The sequence below is a fragment of the Ptychodera flava genome, chromosome 5 (genome assembly GCF_041260155.1).
Source record: "Ptychodera flava strain L36383 chromosome 5, AS_Pfla_20210202, whole genome shotgun sequence".
NCBI classification, from domain to species: domain Eukaryota; kingdom Metazoa; phylum Hemichordata; class Enteropneusta; family Ptychoderidae; genus Ptychodera; species Ptychodera flava.
The window spans coordinates 33048347-33065837 of NC_091932.1; the positions used below are offsets into that span (position 1 = coordinate 33048347).

At 38.0% G+C, this 17491-nt stretch overlaps 1 protein-coding gene and 1 long non-coding RNA gene across 7 annotated transcripts in view; one reads left to right on the forward strand and one right to left on the reverse strand.

The window, feature by feature from the left end:
• The window catches only part of LOC139133550 (acyl-coenzyme A thioesterase 13-like), a 31018-nt gene that overhangs the window by 1438 nt on the left and 12089 nt on the right, over nucleotides 1-17491 (reverse strand). The window lies entirely within an intron of this gene.
• Nucleotides 363-14740, forward strand: LOC139133551 (uncharacterized). Of its 6 annotated transcripts, none has more exons than XR_011552619.1 (6): nucleotides 480-494; nucleotides 1446-1545; nucleotides 2742-2858; nucleotides 3863-4102; nucleotides 6989-7133; nucleotides 7698-11255. It is a non-coding gene; the product is annotated as an uncharacterized lncRNA (long non-coding RNA). The 6 variants fall into 6 exon arrangements; XR_011552618.1 differs by lacking the exon at nucleotides 480-494 and adding an exon at nucleotides 560-656; XR_011552616.1 differs by lacking the exon at nucleotides 1446-1545 and having other exon boundaries at nucleotides 363-494; nucleotides 7698-14740.

The window sequence follows — 17491 nt, forward strand, 5'->3', positions numbered from 1 at the left end:
CTACAATTGAAAGCTTAATGTGTTAGAAGTGTTGGTTGTATTGTATAAAGCATTCTGTAAAATTTGAACATTCAGTTTCGTTGACGTATTGTCGAAATAAAGCTGAGAATGGCGTACTTGATTGCTTGTCATGGAAGGATATACATGTGTAAAGCGGACCTATGTTTCGCTGACCGCACACGGTCGGCGCGGTGACCGGTACTGTGGATGCAGAATGAAACCCTTGGCCTCGGCGAAAGTTAACTCAACGCGGCGCCGTATAGGCTACATCGTACTCAAGCCAAGTCTCACCGTTGTAGGGTAACAGCTCTGATGATAACTTATTTGCTCGAGTTGTGAAGTCCATCTCCCACGTAAGTACTTCTGTACTGCCAATTAAAATATGTTAGTAGCTGTGCGTGCGTGCCACGAGTCGACTGTGTGTTCAACACACCACCGTCCCTCGTGGGTGGAGGGACGGTGAACACACTGACTCACAGCCCTGCCACGCAGAGGTACGCTCGATCATATTATACTCGAATTGACTGAATTTGATATATTCATTGCACTGATTTCGGTGTATAGTCGATCATATGTGGTGTGACAGTTGTGTCAACATATGGTCATACGCTAGAACCGCCGAGGATCGAAAGAGTGAACGTTGCACGAAACCGCAGGTTATTCACGGCATGGGTATATTAGCTGTGCGTGGCAGGACTGTGTTTTACCCGCCTTATAACGCCGGTAAAACATTGCCCTGCTGCCACGCAGAGCTGGGGGTTTTACCCCTTTCGTCAGCTGAGGTAACCTGATGATTCACTGTATAAGTATCGCCGTGCGTACAGGTCTCAGGCGTGGCGGAGGCCGTAACGCCGGGAATACAGACCTGTACGCAGGGCTACGTAGTGTACTTGCTTAGTCACACACGTTCTTTTTTCGTGTTCGTGTCTTAGATTTTTTTCATATGTGGAACACGTACACGTACATACGTACGGGAGCTGAATTGCATTACATACGCTGGCGATTCAGTGTACTGTACAGAGATGTTTGATTAAAACGATATGGCATCAGCGGCCAGGAGGTATCATACGGATAGAGGTCACACTGTGAGATCATGGAGGTAGAAGGAGAGATTACCTCCATGGTGAGATCAAGCTTGTTCTCACGGGATCGGAAGCAGCTGTGCCGAGCCCGTATGCTTTATGTTCGGACAGTGCATGCACTGACGAAATTTTTCAAGTAAAATGGTTTACATGCTGTACAGTATCATGGATCGTAAGCATGAGTGTGTGTTCACAGTTTCCTTACCTACACTCATGGAGCTAGGAACAAATACCATTTCTGGCTCCATGCTAAACTGGTGTATAAAAACTCCGGTGTGTGCATAGTTAATATTTAACTTTGCAAATTATTGCATATTTAACTTTCATGGAGTCACAGATTTGATAATCATTTTCATTCTGAAGGTCTGAAAGTCCGCTCTACAATTATTGTTTACATGTAGCGTTCAGGGAAATCAATCGAACGGGACCTTGTAAACTTCCGGTTCAGGGGAAAGGCTGGCAGGTAAATGAACAGAGGCCACATATAATCCATGTAGTGCATTTGGTGAAATTCCAAAATTTAATTTCTTGTACGTAAATGCCCTTATCACAGATATTTTAACAATATTAATTAATGATATATTATAGAAATAATGGGTGATGCTCTGACCATTATTATTCATTTATGGCCAAGGGCGAGAGGAAAGTCAAGAATTTACAAGGCTTAGCGAGCAAGCTTATTTTGGCTTTCAGTCTTGCCAAAGCCTATAGATAAACGTTAATGGTCGGGGCAGAGCCTGTTATTTCCATGATATTACCAACAAACCCTAGAAAATCATCAAGATTTACAAAAATTTCCCATGTGAAAGACAACGGAGCCCCAGAACTTGTGCAATATTGCCTGAATACATGGGTTTATGTGCCAGAGAACAGGTGACAATTTGCCAGACACCAGGATGGCACATAAACCCATGTATTCAGGCAACAATATTTTTATTACATGCCTCTGGTTATAAATGCTGTATGACATTTAGTTATATGCTGGACATTTTCAAACAGTTTTACCATTATTGACCAGCATCAAACGGATTTTAACGAAGGTCAAAATAGAAGTGTGCACATGTATATTTTACATCTATCATTCAGGGTCTACTTAGATGTCGAAAACATTGTAGGGCTTCACTGGCCTTGGTAACCATGGAAACCAGTCAGTACATCGTTCACCGACCCCCTAACTCCCCGGATGTTCCTTTTCAAATCAATTCATTAATTTGCACTCACATCAAGGCATGTAATAAGCAATGCACAGTCATGGCCACCCTAAAAATTTGTCAAATCTGGAGATTTTTAAAAAAATGTATAACTTGGGCCACAAGTGCTTCATTTTGTTTTGTGATTGATTATGATCATTGTACAATTGACAATTTACATTTTGATGAAAAGTCACAATGTTAGCAGCATTATTTATATTCATGGACATCAAAACAAACCATTACATAATGTGTATTTGTGGTCAGTCACATGGTTCTGCTCCACCAATTAAATGAGATGTCTATAGCATGGTAATACATAATGAATGAGTGTATGATTTTACTGATCTTTTGACCCATATATCATAGCTTCTATGATTAGAAAGTTGAGTATCCATTGTACAGACGGTGAGAAATAGGACTATCTGCAAGATTCTAATTCATTGTATTCGTTGACATTTGCCTACAGCTGTTAGTATACCTCGCGTAACCTGGTCGTAAAGCCTCAGAGGTACATGTATGTGAAACTTAGAAGGAACAAGAATCAAAAGATTGATAACTGCTCTTTGACAAAATCCTTCATCAGGTAAGATTTGATTTTCAATTTCCTGCACATGTCTCGTTCGTTATCAGTTAAGCTTTTCACATGCTCGGTTTTATTGGCGGAATTGTAATACTTTCTTCAACATCAACTCCCTCAATGCTCTCTACGTAACTTTAATACATGTAAGTATTTCAGAATATGCGTCTGTAGTGTGATCTCCTTGGCAAAAAATTCAACAGGACAAAATAGAGCAAGTGCAAATGAAATTCATGAAGTTCTTCTGTTTCAAACATAGCATCCTTACAGCTGAAATAATAATGGATAATTCTGCAAGCGTTTTAACCTTTAGCCTCTTTATCATTGGAGATTATTTATATTTTTATACAAATATGTGAATAATATGTATGATTGTCCCAATCATGTTTCATATTAATTTTGATGTTTCTCAGTAAACTACATGTACAAGAACTCGCAGTATAAAACTCGATGTTTTTAGGTACTTGGCTCTTCAAAGATGTATGGTACTTTAAATGAATCGTGCATTTCCAACCCTGCCATTGACAACACTTTATCTTGTCAAAGTTTCAGATGCTTGGTCAGAATGCCATGCTTAAATTTGTACATTTTTAATGGTTTCATATAGTTTGTTGTTTGTTGTTTATTGTTTATTGTACTTCATGCATTCATATTATTATTATGTTTATTTTATGGAGCCTGTTAATGTGACTTGTTCCTGTTGGTCTTTCTTTGAAATAAATATATAAAGATATTGCTACTTGCTTGAATACACGTCTTGACCTACATTATGTACCTGTTTCCTTTAAAAAGGTCCACAATCACCAGTGATTACAATGGGTTTAGGGCAAAGTTATACCAGTGATGGAAGGTTTAATTAAAATTACAGAAGTCATAAACAATCAAGTTGTCTTATCTTGCATATAAAAAGCCATGTTTTAGAATGAACTGATGTAAACTAATGTCAGCAATTTGCAGGAGATAATATTTACATTGCATGATTCAAGTTAATGTTTCTTTCACCCAATCAGATTCAAGATCCCTTGCTGAGGCAGTGCATACTGGGCAATGACAACCAGGTGAAAAGCAACATAGTGACAATACCATCCTCCATTGCAAAGCATATACACAGTGTGTGGCTATGCAGAGAGCCAACACTGAACAGAGATGATGGTGTTGTCATCAATGCAGAGCAAAAACCTGTGGAATTGAGGGAATCTTTCATCAATATATTTATTTTCCTAAGACAATGGGTCCTTGCTGTGGCACAGGTTTGTACTTACACTGTTCAGTGTTTCCACTGGGTAAATTTTCCCTTAAACCATTCTGGCTAATTGAGACCAAAATTGATTAGCCAGAACTATAGCCATCAAAATTACATGTAATTGCATTTATGATTTTTATCCAACTGACAGTTGTATATATATACTCAGGTGGGTCCTATCAGTTGCTACAGTGGCAAGATGACATTAAACTGGTCCAATAATCATTTCTATTCAAGGTAATACATTACCAGTCCATTGGACATTTGTGATTTAAAAATTTAAGTAGGACTCATCCTGACCGACTGATAATTAGTGGCAATGAAAATAAACAACTATTTTTATGGAACAAACTGCTTTCTTAATAACATTCACAACAAATTTTATTTCCTGTGAGCCACACACTTATGTGACTTAATTTTGCACTTTTGTAAATGTATCAAGATGTATTACAAGTATTGCATCATTGACAGGGTAACTTCAAGATGTTTCCTTTGAAAGATCCATAGCTTCTGCCTCAATCATCAAGTGCTTTCAGTTCTCCAATCACAGAGTCTGATTATTAAACCAACTGTTCACTTAAAGAAGGTGTACTCCAAGCAGTAAATGCTTAATAGTTTCAAAATCAAACTGGGTGTATACATGTATTTTAAAATATCCTGTCTGGCCACTTTATATGTCTTACAGAAAAAAAAAGCTGACTCTTCTCTTATTAAAACACTAGTCATGGAAATTCAACAAACTATTCCTGGTACACTTTCTTTTTTGTAACTACTACTACCCTGCAACTCTGCGGACAACCTGTGCAATTGTCTTTTTTGCTTAATTGCACTCGAACACGACTTAGCATGTCGCAGTGTGCTGCTTGTTGTTCAGCGTAGTAAACATTCAACAGGACAACATCCTGGGCATATCTTCATGCAAATATTATGACCAATGCCTATCCACAATACAGTGTTACTCAGTACGTGTACACATCATGGCAGGAGGTGACCCCAGCCTATATCCACAAATACATGTACACAGTATGGAAGATAACCCAGGCCTATCCTCAATCCAAATGCATTCACATGGTATGGAAGATGGCACAGACATATTTCCACAATACACATAATATATGCAATGGAGGATGGCCTAAGCCAATACACATACATGCACACAGTATGTACATGTATGATGAATCAGCTGGCTATTTAGAATACAAAATGGGAGATGACTAAGGCCTATCATTAATACAAACAGTCTGTACCTGTATCGTATTCAGGATAGGCCCAGGTCATTTCAAAAATGTGTACCTGTATTGTATTCAGGATAGGCCTGGGTCATCTTCCATAGCAGGTACCTGTATGTGTATTCTGGATAGTCCAGAGTCACCTGCGATGCTGAGTAATTGTTTTGTGGATAGGCCTGGGTCATTGTATTTGCATAGGTTATAACATTTGCATGAAGTTTGGCTCAGGACGTCATCCAATTGACAGTTTACCACACTGTGCTCATTAATAGCTGCCTCTGAGTTTGCTGCAGTAGTGTCCTACGGTGACGTTTTGAAACACTGGTTTCATTTTATTCACCACCCTTGCTGTCATTGGCTGCTGTTGTCTGCTTAGTTTTTGAAAATATACTGCAATCAGTATTTCCTGACTATGTTAAAGCATTGTTTACAAAGCACTTGTCATAAAATAACAAGGTCATTGCATGCAGCCATCTGAAAGCATGGCATATAACTTCATAAGTTACTGATTATAATAGTTTTCTGAGACTACACACTAAAGCAACGAAAGAATGACAACCCAGGGATGTTAAAAAATCTCTCTGCCTTTTAAAGGTGGAGCCTCCCTTTAAAAGGACGCAAAGCTATAGCAGCGTTCATTGTGTTAGTGGACACCAAACAGTCAACACAAGGTTACACGCTCCAGAAAATGCCACTTTTTAGTTTTCCCCGGCCACAAGAAGGCAGACAGACTGCCAAGCGGTCAGCGTGAAGTTGCTGCCGATCGGACTCTGTGGTTATATTAAAAGTCTAACGCGACTAGAAGACAATTTTTAGGAAATTTGAGTGTTTGTTGTGACTGTTGGCGATTTAAACTGACCGTCAATCAAACGCTTGTATAAACTCTGTTTGCAGGATTAGCAAAAGGTGATAAAAGGTTGAGATCAGTTTGTGTAATTAATGTTATAGAAATCAAACATCGTACTGGCCAAGTGTTTGACTGGGAGAAGAACTCCACTAATGCGAGAACCTGGGATTGAAAAGTGCGGCTTTAACTGCACTCTCGATCAGCCCCCTGAAAAATAGCACAGACCAGTTTGGCGAAGGATAGTTGAAAAATATTTCCCAATCTGCAGACATTTCATTTGCCATTTCACGCTCTTGCGAATGGCAGCGGAAACACTGCTGTTGTCATACACGTGTAGTCCTTTTTTAAAATACCCTCTTGAGTAGATCAAATGTATTACACCTCTACCATACTATTTAATCAATAACTTTGTTGTGATAATCATTGCTTACACATTTTTGGTAAAGTTATTTTCTCTTATTTAGCTGAATTTGCTAAAAAAATTTCTTGCCACTTGGCACTCTATGAATTGCCTAGTGAAATGCAGATGATATGATAAATGCACATGACTAGACATTCAATACATGTAGCTTCATTCGTAGGATCCATAAAACTGTTATGATGAAGTATATTCCAATGAGAGAATACATCTGGTATGCACACGTGATTTAGAATGTTTACATGTGTCTAATGCTTATCATCATTAGGGTTAAGGACATACAGAGTGTTTGCAATTCATTGTAGTACATCCCATCACCAAATGTATTTTAATCATTCCGGTTATCATTGTTATTTAAAGAGTTATAAGTAATCACGAGTCTATGTGTTTACAATTCAGGATCAGCAGTGCATGATGCGCAATATCAAGGATGAGAAATACCATTGACCTTGACAAAGAGCATTAAAGACAAAGTGGAGGGCTTAGGATTGGACTTGGATCATGACATTATTACGAAAGATGAATGGAAATGATCAAACAACAGGTAAATTTCCATTTTAGTCCTTGCACCACAGTATATATACACAAGTGGCTGTTGCAAAGATGTGCTGGAACTGGTATCTTGTAACTTGCACAAAGTGTTTTATGTTAGTTGTCTTTATAGCTATACACATGTCTAGCATGTTTACAATTACAAGAATACTATTTAGAATCACAGGTTCACAAAATATTAGTGATACATTTCTGTATTTTAATTGACATTGCCAGCTGCAACTATGTAGGTACATCAGTTTTACACTAATTCATCCTGAATTATACACAACATGCATGTGACAGCAATCCTCATTCTTAAACTGTGCAGGACATTGGTTGTTGCCAATCTACATTGTATTACATATGACATGAGCAAGAAGGAAAAAGTATGGTTTAGATGTCTAGGTTAGAGAAACATGCATATAGCGGAGAGAAAAATAAATTTATGGTCCTTTACACAAGAATTCTTGGATATGTGACACACAAATAAACTAACTTTTGTGAAGAGAAATTATTATCTTCCATGATTTGTCCATGATTATCTTCCATGAGTTTATTATTATTACTATGTTAGGGAACAGGTGTGTATATCCATGCAGAAGAGGAAGCAGGATAAATCCAAAACCGACTATAAGGCAGCATTTTACCATTCAAAGAAAGGAACCAACCACCAGGGACAGTTGTCTCAAGATGAAGACAGTGGGATTGCACCTCCATTGGTAGAGGATTTCCTATTAGTCAGTATGGTGGAGAGACGTGCACCCTTACACTGCTCAGCACACAGATTTGTGTATGTTAGGATCAGAGGCTCCTAAACCATAGCACCTACCACAGATAAAGAGTGGCAACTTAACAGACAAAACCCTCAATACTAAGCATCATCAGTACAGAACTGTTGAAGGTATATAATTATATACCTGGATATATAATTATATAATTATATATCCAGCTCATAGAGAGGAAAAATTCAACTTTCAGAGCACTGAGAAAAGACAATTATTATTTCATGCCTCCCCTCAGTATCATGGTGATCTCTGTAGTATAGTAACGGACCTGTAGCTAGTTGTCACTTGTGATGATTGTTTATAAACATTCCATTATAACTTCTTTTTCTGCTCCAGAGGGTGTACATGTCAATCAGGACCCAGATTTACATATACTTGTCATTAACATTGCAATGTGCACATGTATGATACACTTTGTTTCCCAATGAGCTTCCAGAAGAAGAACAAAAAACTGGAGTTGATATCAAAGAAATTGTGAAAAATTCATCAAAAAATTACAGCAACTGGAGCCCAAATTTCATGGGGAGCTGTCATTATTTACGGAGTACAGGTCGGAGAGGAGATGTTGGGAGGAATTTCGTCGGAAACTCTAAATTTTGAGTACCCCCAAACCATGATGAATTTGAGTAACCCCCCCCTCCCTTACATGGAAATTTTGACTGACCCCCACACTCAATTTTGAAAAGTTAAATTTCAATACATGTATTTCTACAATTTACATAAATACAGCAAGAGGAAAGACCATTCAAATCCTTGTGTACCCTGCGAGATAATCATTGGTTATCTCATGACGGTTGAACAGGTGAAACCAACAAAATGAAATTCAAAGTCACAACAAAACATAGATGTCAAAGGTTACACTATAACCAGTATACAACCACATACAGTTTTGTTGTATGTATGGGTATCATAACAGGGTCCTCACTAGGATATCCGACAGGGTAGACTTTGAAAGTACAGATTGAAGAACATGCAGGGCTGATGGGGAAAGTGTCCGCTTGGCTTGCTCCCCTCCCTTGCATGGAAAAGTTGAGAAATTGTAGTGTGCATTGGTGCAGTTTGGTGTAATATCTAAGAGGTATTTTCAATGTGTAATTTTACTGAGTAAAAATTTGTAGAAATTGATGTGTGAAGTAGGCAATCTGAGAGGTGTTTCAATACATTTGCACCAAAAATTGAATAACCCCCCTTCTTTCTCTCAACATTTTGATAAACCCCCTTATAGCTTTCATATTTTGGGTGACCCCTTCACATTCATCTGACCCCCAGGCTGTAACTAATGATGGCTCCCTAGGAGATATATCTTCAAGCTTGTGCGATATGGATTTCAGGCAATGTCAACTTGTGGACAAAAGGATACAGAGAATGTTGCAGATTATTGCAAATGGGACTAACTTATGAATACAGCACACCAAGTCACATTCCATTATCAAGAAAAAAAGCTCAAAACTACATCTGAAGTTGGCTTTGGAGATAAAAACTATTGCTTGCAATCATCGACCCTCATTACTGGCAACGCGCTATGCCAGAGCAAAGTGTACATATTCAGAACATCAGTTTGATCGTTCATGAGATTCAATGTTAAGTACCAAGTATTGTTGTTGGGGACCGCTTGGCAAATAAACTTAATATATTTCAATATTACTAAGATTACACAAAGAAACCACAGCAGTTGCCTGTCCCATTTTCTCGAAGGTGTATGTTGCAATAAGTGAAAATATTTCAACAAAATTCACCTTTAGCAGTCAGACAAGCTTATGAAAAATAGAGATTTATATATGTAATCATCACTTGTTTATTTGTATTCTAATGGATATAACTTTAAAGAACAGACAGGGAATCAAACTGTTTTCTATTTTAGCTCTGCAGTTAGTGTGAATGAGCCTATCTTGTGTACCCTGGTAGGTGTGTGTTGTTGTTGGTCATCCGTCAACTTTTAGCATTTTTGGGGGTGAATTTGCTTTTAAGCTTCACTATCAGCAAAGCAGAGCTAATCTAATGAGTGGATATGTATTGTTGTTTGTCAGCCTTTTAGCTCTGCTGTCAGCAATGCGGAGCTTATCAAATGGGCTGATTTTACGTCATTGCCCATCTCTCCCCTCCGTCCATCATCCGTCCGTCCGTCATCCATCACAATTGCGCTCTTCTCTGAAATCACATAAATTGTCTGGTTGCTTTGAAATTTGATACTCGTGCAGAATTTGCATATTTCTATATTTTAGGTATTTTTTTGCTGTTTTTGGTCACAAAATCTATTTCTCTGAAGTTGCTTATCTGATTGCTTTGAAATTTTATATGCATTTCACTTGGGGTGACCTCAGTTAGGTTAATTGTTCAAATTTTAGTGAAATATGCAAATTTGTATTTTGAGGCAATTCTTGTCATTTTTTTAGTCCCCATGGACACCGTCCGGGGGACTTATAGGTTTGGCCATGTCCTGCATCCGTCTGTCCATGCATGCGTGCGTCCATTCACGCAGATATCTCAGAGATGCCTGGAGCGATTTCACTCACACTTGGTACAAGGATTACTTCATAAATCATACATATGCAAATTGATTTGTTTTGTGATATGATCCAATATGGCTGCCATGCGGCCATTTTGTTACGATTTTTTATGTGCAGAGCCATAACTCAGGCACATCTCAACCGATTTTATTCAAAGTTGGTACAAGGACATTGACCTATATCATACATATGCACGTCAATTTGTTTCACGAAATGATCCAATATGCCGGCATGACAGCCATTTTGTTATTGGACACCGTTGTGCGAAGCACCAAAGGTGTCCTATGTCGCCACAATGTCTGTGTGTGTGTCCGTCTGTCCGTCCGTCTGTCCGTCCATCTGTCCGTCCGTCCGTCCGTAGACAGATTTTGTTCCACTGATAACTTAAGAACCCTTAGGTCCAATGTCATGCAATTTGGTATTTGGTATTATCATGATGAGACTTAGATCTGATTAGATTTTGGTGGGTGTGGCTTATTAATTAATTGCTCATTTGCATATTTTATGACTTTTTCGTTCACGCAGATATCTCAGAGACGCCTGGAGCGATTTCGTTCAAACTTGGTAAAAGGATAGTACTCTACCTCATACAGATGCACGTTGATTTGTTTCACAATGCGATCAAATTTGGCTGTGTTAGAGGACTTTTTAGTTTTCACCTCCATAGACTCCCATGTATAAGGCAGTCCATAGACTCCCATGTTTAAGGCAGTCCATAGACTCCCATGTATACGGCAGTCCATAGACTCCCATTTATAAGGAAGTCCATAGACTCCCATGTATAAGGCAGTCCATAGACTCCCATGTATAAGGCAGTCCATAGACTCCCATGTATAAGGCAGTCCATAGACTCCCATGTATAAGGCCAAGAAAAATAAAAATTTAGTTTCTCATCGTATTCATATTGCAAAAAGGATGCAGTGACACAGTTTTTAGTCCCCACAGATAAAGTCCAGGGGGCTCATAGATTGGGTCATGTCAGTCCGTTAGTCCATCCATGTGAGTCCATCCGTTCATGCAGATATCTCATACGCTTTGACAAAATGTCACGTGACCTTTGACCTCAAATATACATATTTGTCCATAACTCGGTAACCACAAGTGCTAAACCTTTCATATATGGTATGATGGGACACCTTATGACGCCACATATTGTTCCTCGTTAATTATGCACATATCTAATTTGAGCGAGCCAATAGAGCTAGAGGTCTGATTTTTGGTATGTAGGGATAACTTAGCAATACAATTTTTTTGAAAAAATGTCACGTGACCTCAATGACCTTTGACCTCAAATATACATATTTGTCCATAACTCAGGAACCACAAGTGCTACACCCTTCATATTTGGTATGATGGGACACCTTATGACGCCACATATTGTACCTCATTAATTATGTGCATATCTAATTTTGAGCAAGCCAATAGAGGTAAATGTATGATTTTAGTATATAGGGACAGACTATAGGATAGAAATTTTTGACAAAATGTCATGTGTCCTCGATAACCTTTTACCTAAAATACACGATTATGTCAATAAATAAGTAACCACAAGTGCTATGTCCTTTATATTTAGTAGGATGGGAGACCTTATGACAACACATGCTTTACCTCATTAATTATGCCCATATATAATTGTGGGCAAGCCAATAGAGCTAGAGGTCTGAATTTTGGCATATATGGATTAATTAGCAATACAATGGTTTTTTTCGCAAAATGTCACGTGACCTTGATGACCTTGACCTTGAATATGCATATATATGCATAACTCAGTAACCACAAGTTCTTTACGCTTCAATTTTGATAGGATAGTAGGCTTAAGATGTCACATCTTGTACCTCATTTATTATGCACATATGTATTTCTTGGCAGGCCAATACAGCTGGAGGTCTGATCTTTTTTCCCGATTTAGAACCATAACTTAGACATGCCTCTTGTTTCAAAATGGGAACAATGACATAGACCTATGTGTCCGTAGATCTGAACATATACACTCCAGTGATACTTCTTAATGACCTCATTTCCCTGCCCCATCAAGACTAATACTCCTATTACAAGTGGGGACTATGTCATTGTCAATGACTTGTTACTTCTAGAATATACAGAATATTATCTCACATAGTGAGTGTCTGAATATTATTCTGAATTGTATTCTAAAGCACATTCTGAAAGGACTCTTCTGGAATATACAGAATATTATCTCACATAGTGAGTGTCTGAATGTTATTCTGAATTGTATTCCTAAGCACATCTGAAAGTAACTCTTCTGAAAATTTCACATTCTTTGCCACTGCACCATCTCCCTAATACATACTGATGACCCACGGTGTCCACTCAAGTCTCACTTTGATTATAATTATTTCATGTACGGAGCCAAAAATCGGGCACTTTCAACATCAATTTTATTCAAAGTTGGTACAAGGACATTGACCTATATCACACATATGCACATCAATTTGTGTTACAATATGATCCAATATTGCCGCATGGCGACCATTTTGTTACAATTTTTTCATGTCCTTAGCCATGACTCAAACATGTATTATTTGGGGCCGTTTTTGCCATTTTTTGTGAAAAACTTTGTTTCTCAAAAACTGCTCATCTGATAGCTTTAATATTGGCAGACATGTTCTTACTGATGATCTTATGTGACATTGTGTATTTTTACAGCTGTCCTTAAAGGGCCATTATTTGTAACTTTTGACCATTTTTTACCTCGGAAAATTCCAAGTTGGAGGCTCATATTTGTTGCAAAATGTTGTTTTACGAAGAAACAAACATGATTAGTGATGTTACAGCCACATAAAACAGCTAATTTTTGTTCAAACGTATTGCCCTTCCGAGCTCGTTTGTTGACGTCTGGCGTGCTCAGCGTGCTGGTGGGAGAACGCAGATATGGCGACGCCGCGATCACGCCAGATGTACAAGTTCACGTTTATTGCCGGATAAAAACAACATTGCGTCGTGGATTGCCAGACATCTGGCTACGCAACGTGCTCGGACAATGGACTACGACGTAAGTACCGGGCATAAGTAATGAATATTTATTTTGAAATTGCTGTAAATAGCTCGCGCAGGTGCAGAAGAATGCCTACGTTGCAATTCGCGTGTCAACAGTTTGTATTTTCTGTCCGGACAAAAATTGAAATTTTCGTTGTAAAATCACATGTTATTTAGTTGTAGGGCACGTAATGATTCCGAATAATATGCGATTCTCTGTTATTTGACAGGCTATTCAACATGAGCCAGTGATCATTTCAATCAAAACTAACGGAAAAATCGCCAGAAGATACAGCTAATGGAACTTTAAATGAGCTATAAAAGATTTCCACCCTCTTCATCATAAGTGTCAGAAATAGGTAGTCTCTACATAACACAGCTGAGCTTTATCAGCTGCCATTACGCTTGCTTACAAATAAAAACTTTTAATGATACCAATATGTCACAAACCATTAAAAGATAGTTTCCATGTTGTTTGAAATGAATGTATTCATGACATTGATTATCAATTGGAAAACGCCCCCTAGTACTTTTCCCTTCAGTGACTTTGCTTTGCTTCACTCACTCGGTGACCCCCTATTTTAACCATCATGGATTAGGGGTGTCCCACCTTTCCAAAATTCTTGGAAAAACACTCACTGAAACCGACAAGTACATTATTCATCAACACATTTGTCTCACACATAGTTATTCTCTGCACACCACAGCAGGACTCTGTCAGCCGCTAGGTCACTTTTTTGGCATAACTCTTCTTCCCTAAACATTTCAACCTATACTTTGAATAGGTCAAGTGGACCCCAGTACAGTTGGTTAAAAACAACATGTTTGAGTGTTGAAAACTTTGTGAACCTGTTTTATGCAGCTATAGGTATGATGCATCATTTTCCTCAGAATATTTCAGATTATGTACAATGATCAGTCTAGGCTTTATGTGCTCATTGGTATGCCTGTAAAAATATGCAGCCAAGTATTAAAGCTGTGTATTGTGAAATTCTCCTGTTACACAGTAAAGACTTTTATCACAATACTGCATGCTGATTTACATGGGATCATAATCAGATCTCATCCCCAGTTGGTAGTATTGACATTGTATCAGCTGTACACTGATGTATACTTGAAGCTTCCTTACAGATGTAAGATGTAATTGATTCCTCCAGTAGTTCAAATGACATTGCAATTGTCACCTTTGTAATTAAGTAAAATATATGTTATTGTTTTCCAAGGCCTGCATATGTAAGAACACTTGGTTGATTGTGTATCACTCTTTTACAATGTAATACAGATATTTTAATGGTAAATAAAAGTTCCTAACATGCTTTTATACAACATTACATGTATTTCTGTCTCTGTCATATTGTGGGATGATCTGTGTGTGTCTCTTGTGTTTTGTACAATGTATTGGAATATATTCAAATAGATGTAAGCCATCGTGAATATCACATTAATACTCCGTGCCAAATGGCAAAGTCATCAACTTGAATCCCACCAATTTCAATGTGTCAGAGATATTATTCATATATTATCGTAGAAAGCATTATTTTTTTCAAGAAAATTGTAAGTATACATCTATGTGTATACTTGAAGCTTCATGGGATCATAATCAGATCTCATCCCCAGTTGGTAGTATTGACATTGTATCAGCTGTACACTGATGTATACTTGAAGCTTCCTTACAGATGTAAGATGTAATTGATTCCTCCAGTAGTTCAAATGACATTGCAATTGTCACCTTGTAAACGATTGAACTAATTTGGGATAATTTGTTTAACTTATTTTTCAAATTTCTCAAAAGTATTAGATGCCATATAGCTGAATGTTGTAATTACTCATAAAACAAGTGTGTAACGTAAAAAGAAAAACAATTGAGCTTACATTTCAGGTTAAAACGACCTTACTTCACCATCCAATTATCCTAAATTAGTTCCAATCGTGTTATATGTTTAAGTGATGAAAATAGACACGGGAATTTCACATGATGGGTTTTGCAACATGTAAAGTGACGTTTGAACATTAACTGTTAGATTTGTATTCATGATTGGATGTACCATTTTATCCATAATTCATACCTATAAGCTCAAAGCCACGCCTTAAAAATGTTTAAAGGCATATTATAAGACAATTCAACGAACATTGGAAAGAGGAACACAGCGGACCCAAGACATTTTGATTATGGCAGAAGCGCATCTTGGGCGATTGCAACTGCCAAGCTTATCTACCGAAAAATAAAGTCTATAGTACCAGCGAACTCTGAACGTCTCGTGTAGTCATTACTTTGAAGATTCCCAGTACTTCTCAGCATGTCAAGGCGAGTAAACGAGATACACAATAAAGGCGTATAGGCCTAGAATCAAAATAGTCGCAGACCCGGCGTGAGGAGACATAAATTGAATGCAAATTAATCTAGTACCGTCCGGTATCGATATTAGAATCCCGCAATTGCCGAAATTTATCGAGTAAACATCGCGGATTTCGCAGACCCGGGCTGTCGAGATATTTTAAGAGTGTAGTACTGTCTTATCGATATTAGAGTCCCGAAATCACTAACATTTAGCTTGTTGATACCGGCTATTTTAGCCTTACTCATGAGCGTGTCTATATATGATCCACATTGTGCAGTGTCGTCGTGTATCGTTACTAGTGTCCGAAACACCTTAAAAACAATCTTGCTCGAACTGTGCAGAGCATGACTTGGCACCTTTGATAGTTTTTAACAATTTCAGCTAACATGTTCACACCTGTGGGCTAATGTCGCAGAGATGTGTCTGTCGGGCCCGACATTTTTACTAAGGGGTTGACCATTTGATATCCTGGGGGTCTGGAAGATTTTCGAGAAAAAAAAATCCCAGCAGATACAAGGGGAAAAAAATTCTGCCTTAGATGAGTTCTGTAAAAATAAACTGGCAAGCTAATGTGGAAGAAAAAAAATCTATCAGTATCAGCAAGAACCTTTTGGGATGTAACTTTTTCATTTCCATGCACCCTTCTTGTCTTTCCAAAAGCCTCTTAAAATTAATTTTCAGTTACATTTTGCTTTTTGAATTGTTCACTGATTTTAGATAAGTGAAGACACTCTGTCGATACATGCATATCATCTCTTGTATGTTGACCAATAAATAATACGCTGGTATGATTGCATGCGACATGGACAGATCACACTGACAAGACAAATGACAGAATTTCAGAAGATGTTAAAACAAAACTGTCATCGTCAAGTATTATAATCCATGGCACGTTTCCTCCAACAATAAACCAATTTGCATGTTCAAAAAGAAAATCAAAATGTAACTATATTTTCAATTTTCTAATGGTTTTATCATCTTGATTAAAAACTCTTAGGCCTATTTCTAAATTTAAAATCTTTGGGCTGAGATTGAATATAGGAAACGGGTATGTATACTACATATGTATAGGTGTCAGGGCTCGAAATTAGCGGCAGTTTCGCGTCCACAGACTACCAACTTTTCCCTGGGGCTACCAAAATCCATGAAATGCACGGCTCAAAATTAACGTTTTCCCCTGGTATTCCACTTGGGTTACCATTTTCTGAAGTTGGTAACCAAGTGACAATGGCTGGTAGCCCATGCATACTTTAGTTCAGGGATATTGTTTTTCACTAACCAGACAAGAAAAAGCGATTTTGCAAGATTCTGCCCATGAAGTGAATTTCTAGTAATTTATCATTGGCTGCATAATACTTCCGTTTTCTGTTTAGCATTTTTGGACATGCAAACAGGGATATCAAGGATAGCTGTACTGATCACTATGTAACAACCCCCCCCCCCCCAACAAAAAAGCCATGACGCGCAGGTTCTGAAATGACGCACGCGGTGACCAGCTGACAGAAACGATCTTTATTATTTTGGCCTAATGGACAACAGTGATACTCAAAGCTTGGTAATCTATTGACAACTTGTTTCATTCTCAGAGTTGTATGAAAATTTTGATAGTCATCATGACAACGACCACGACTTTCTCAGCACGTCGAGACTAGATATACTGTAGCAGTGCTAAAATAGACCATGGGCTTTCTGTTGGGAGGAGACATATTGTCTGTGATTGATACATTATGATCCAATTGC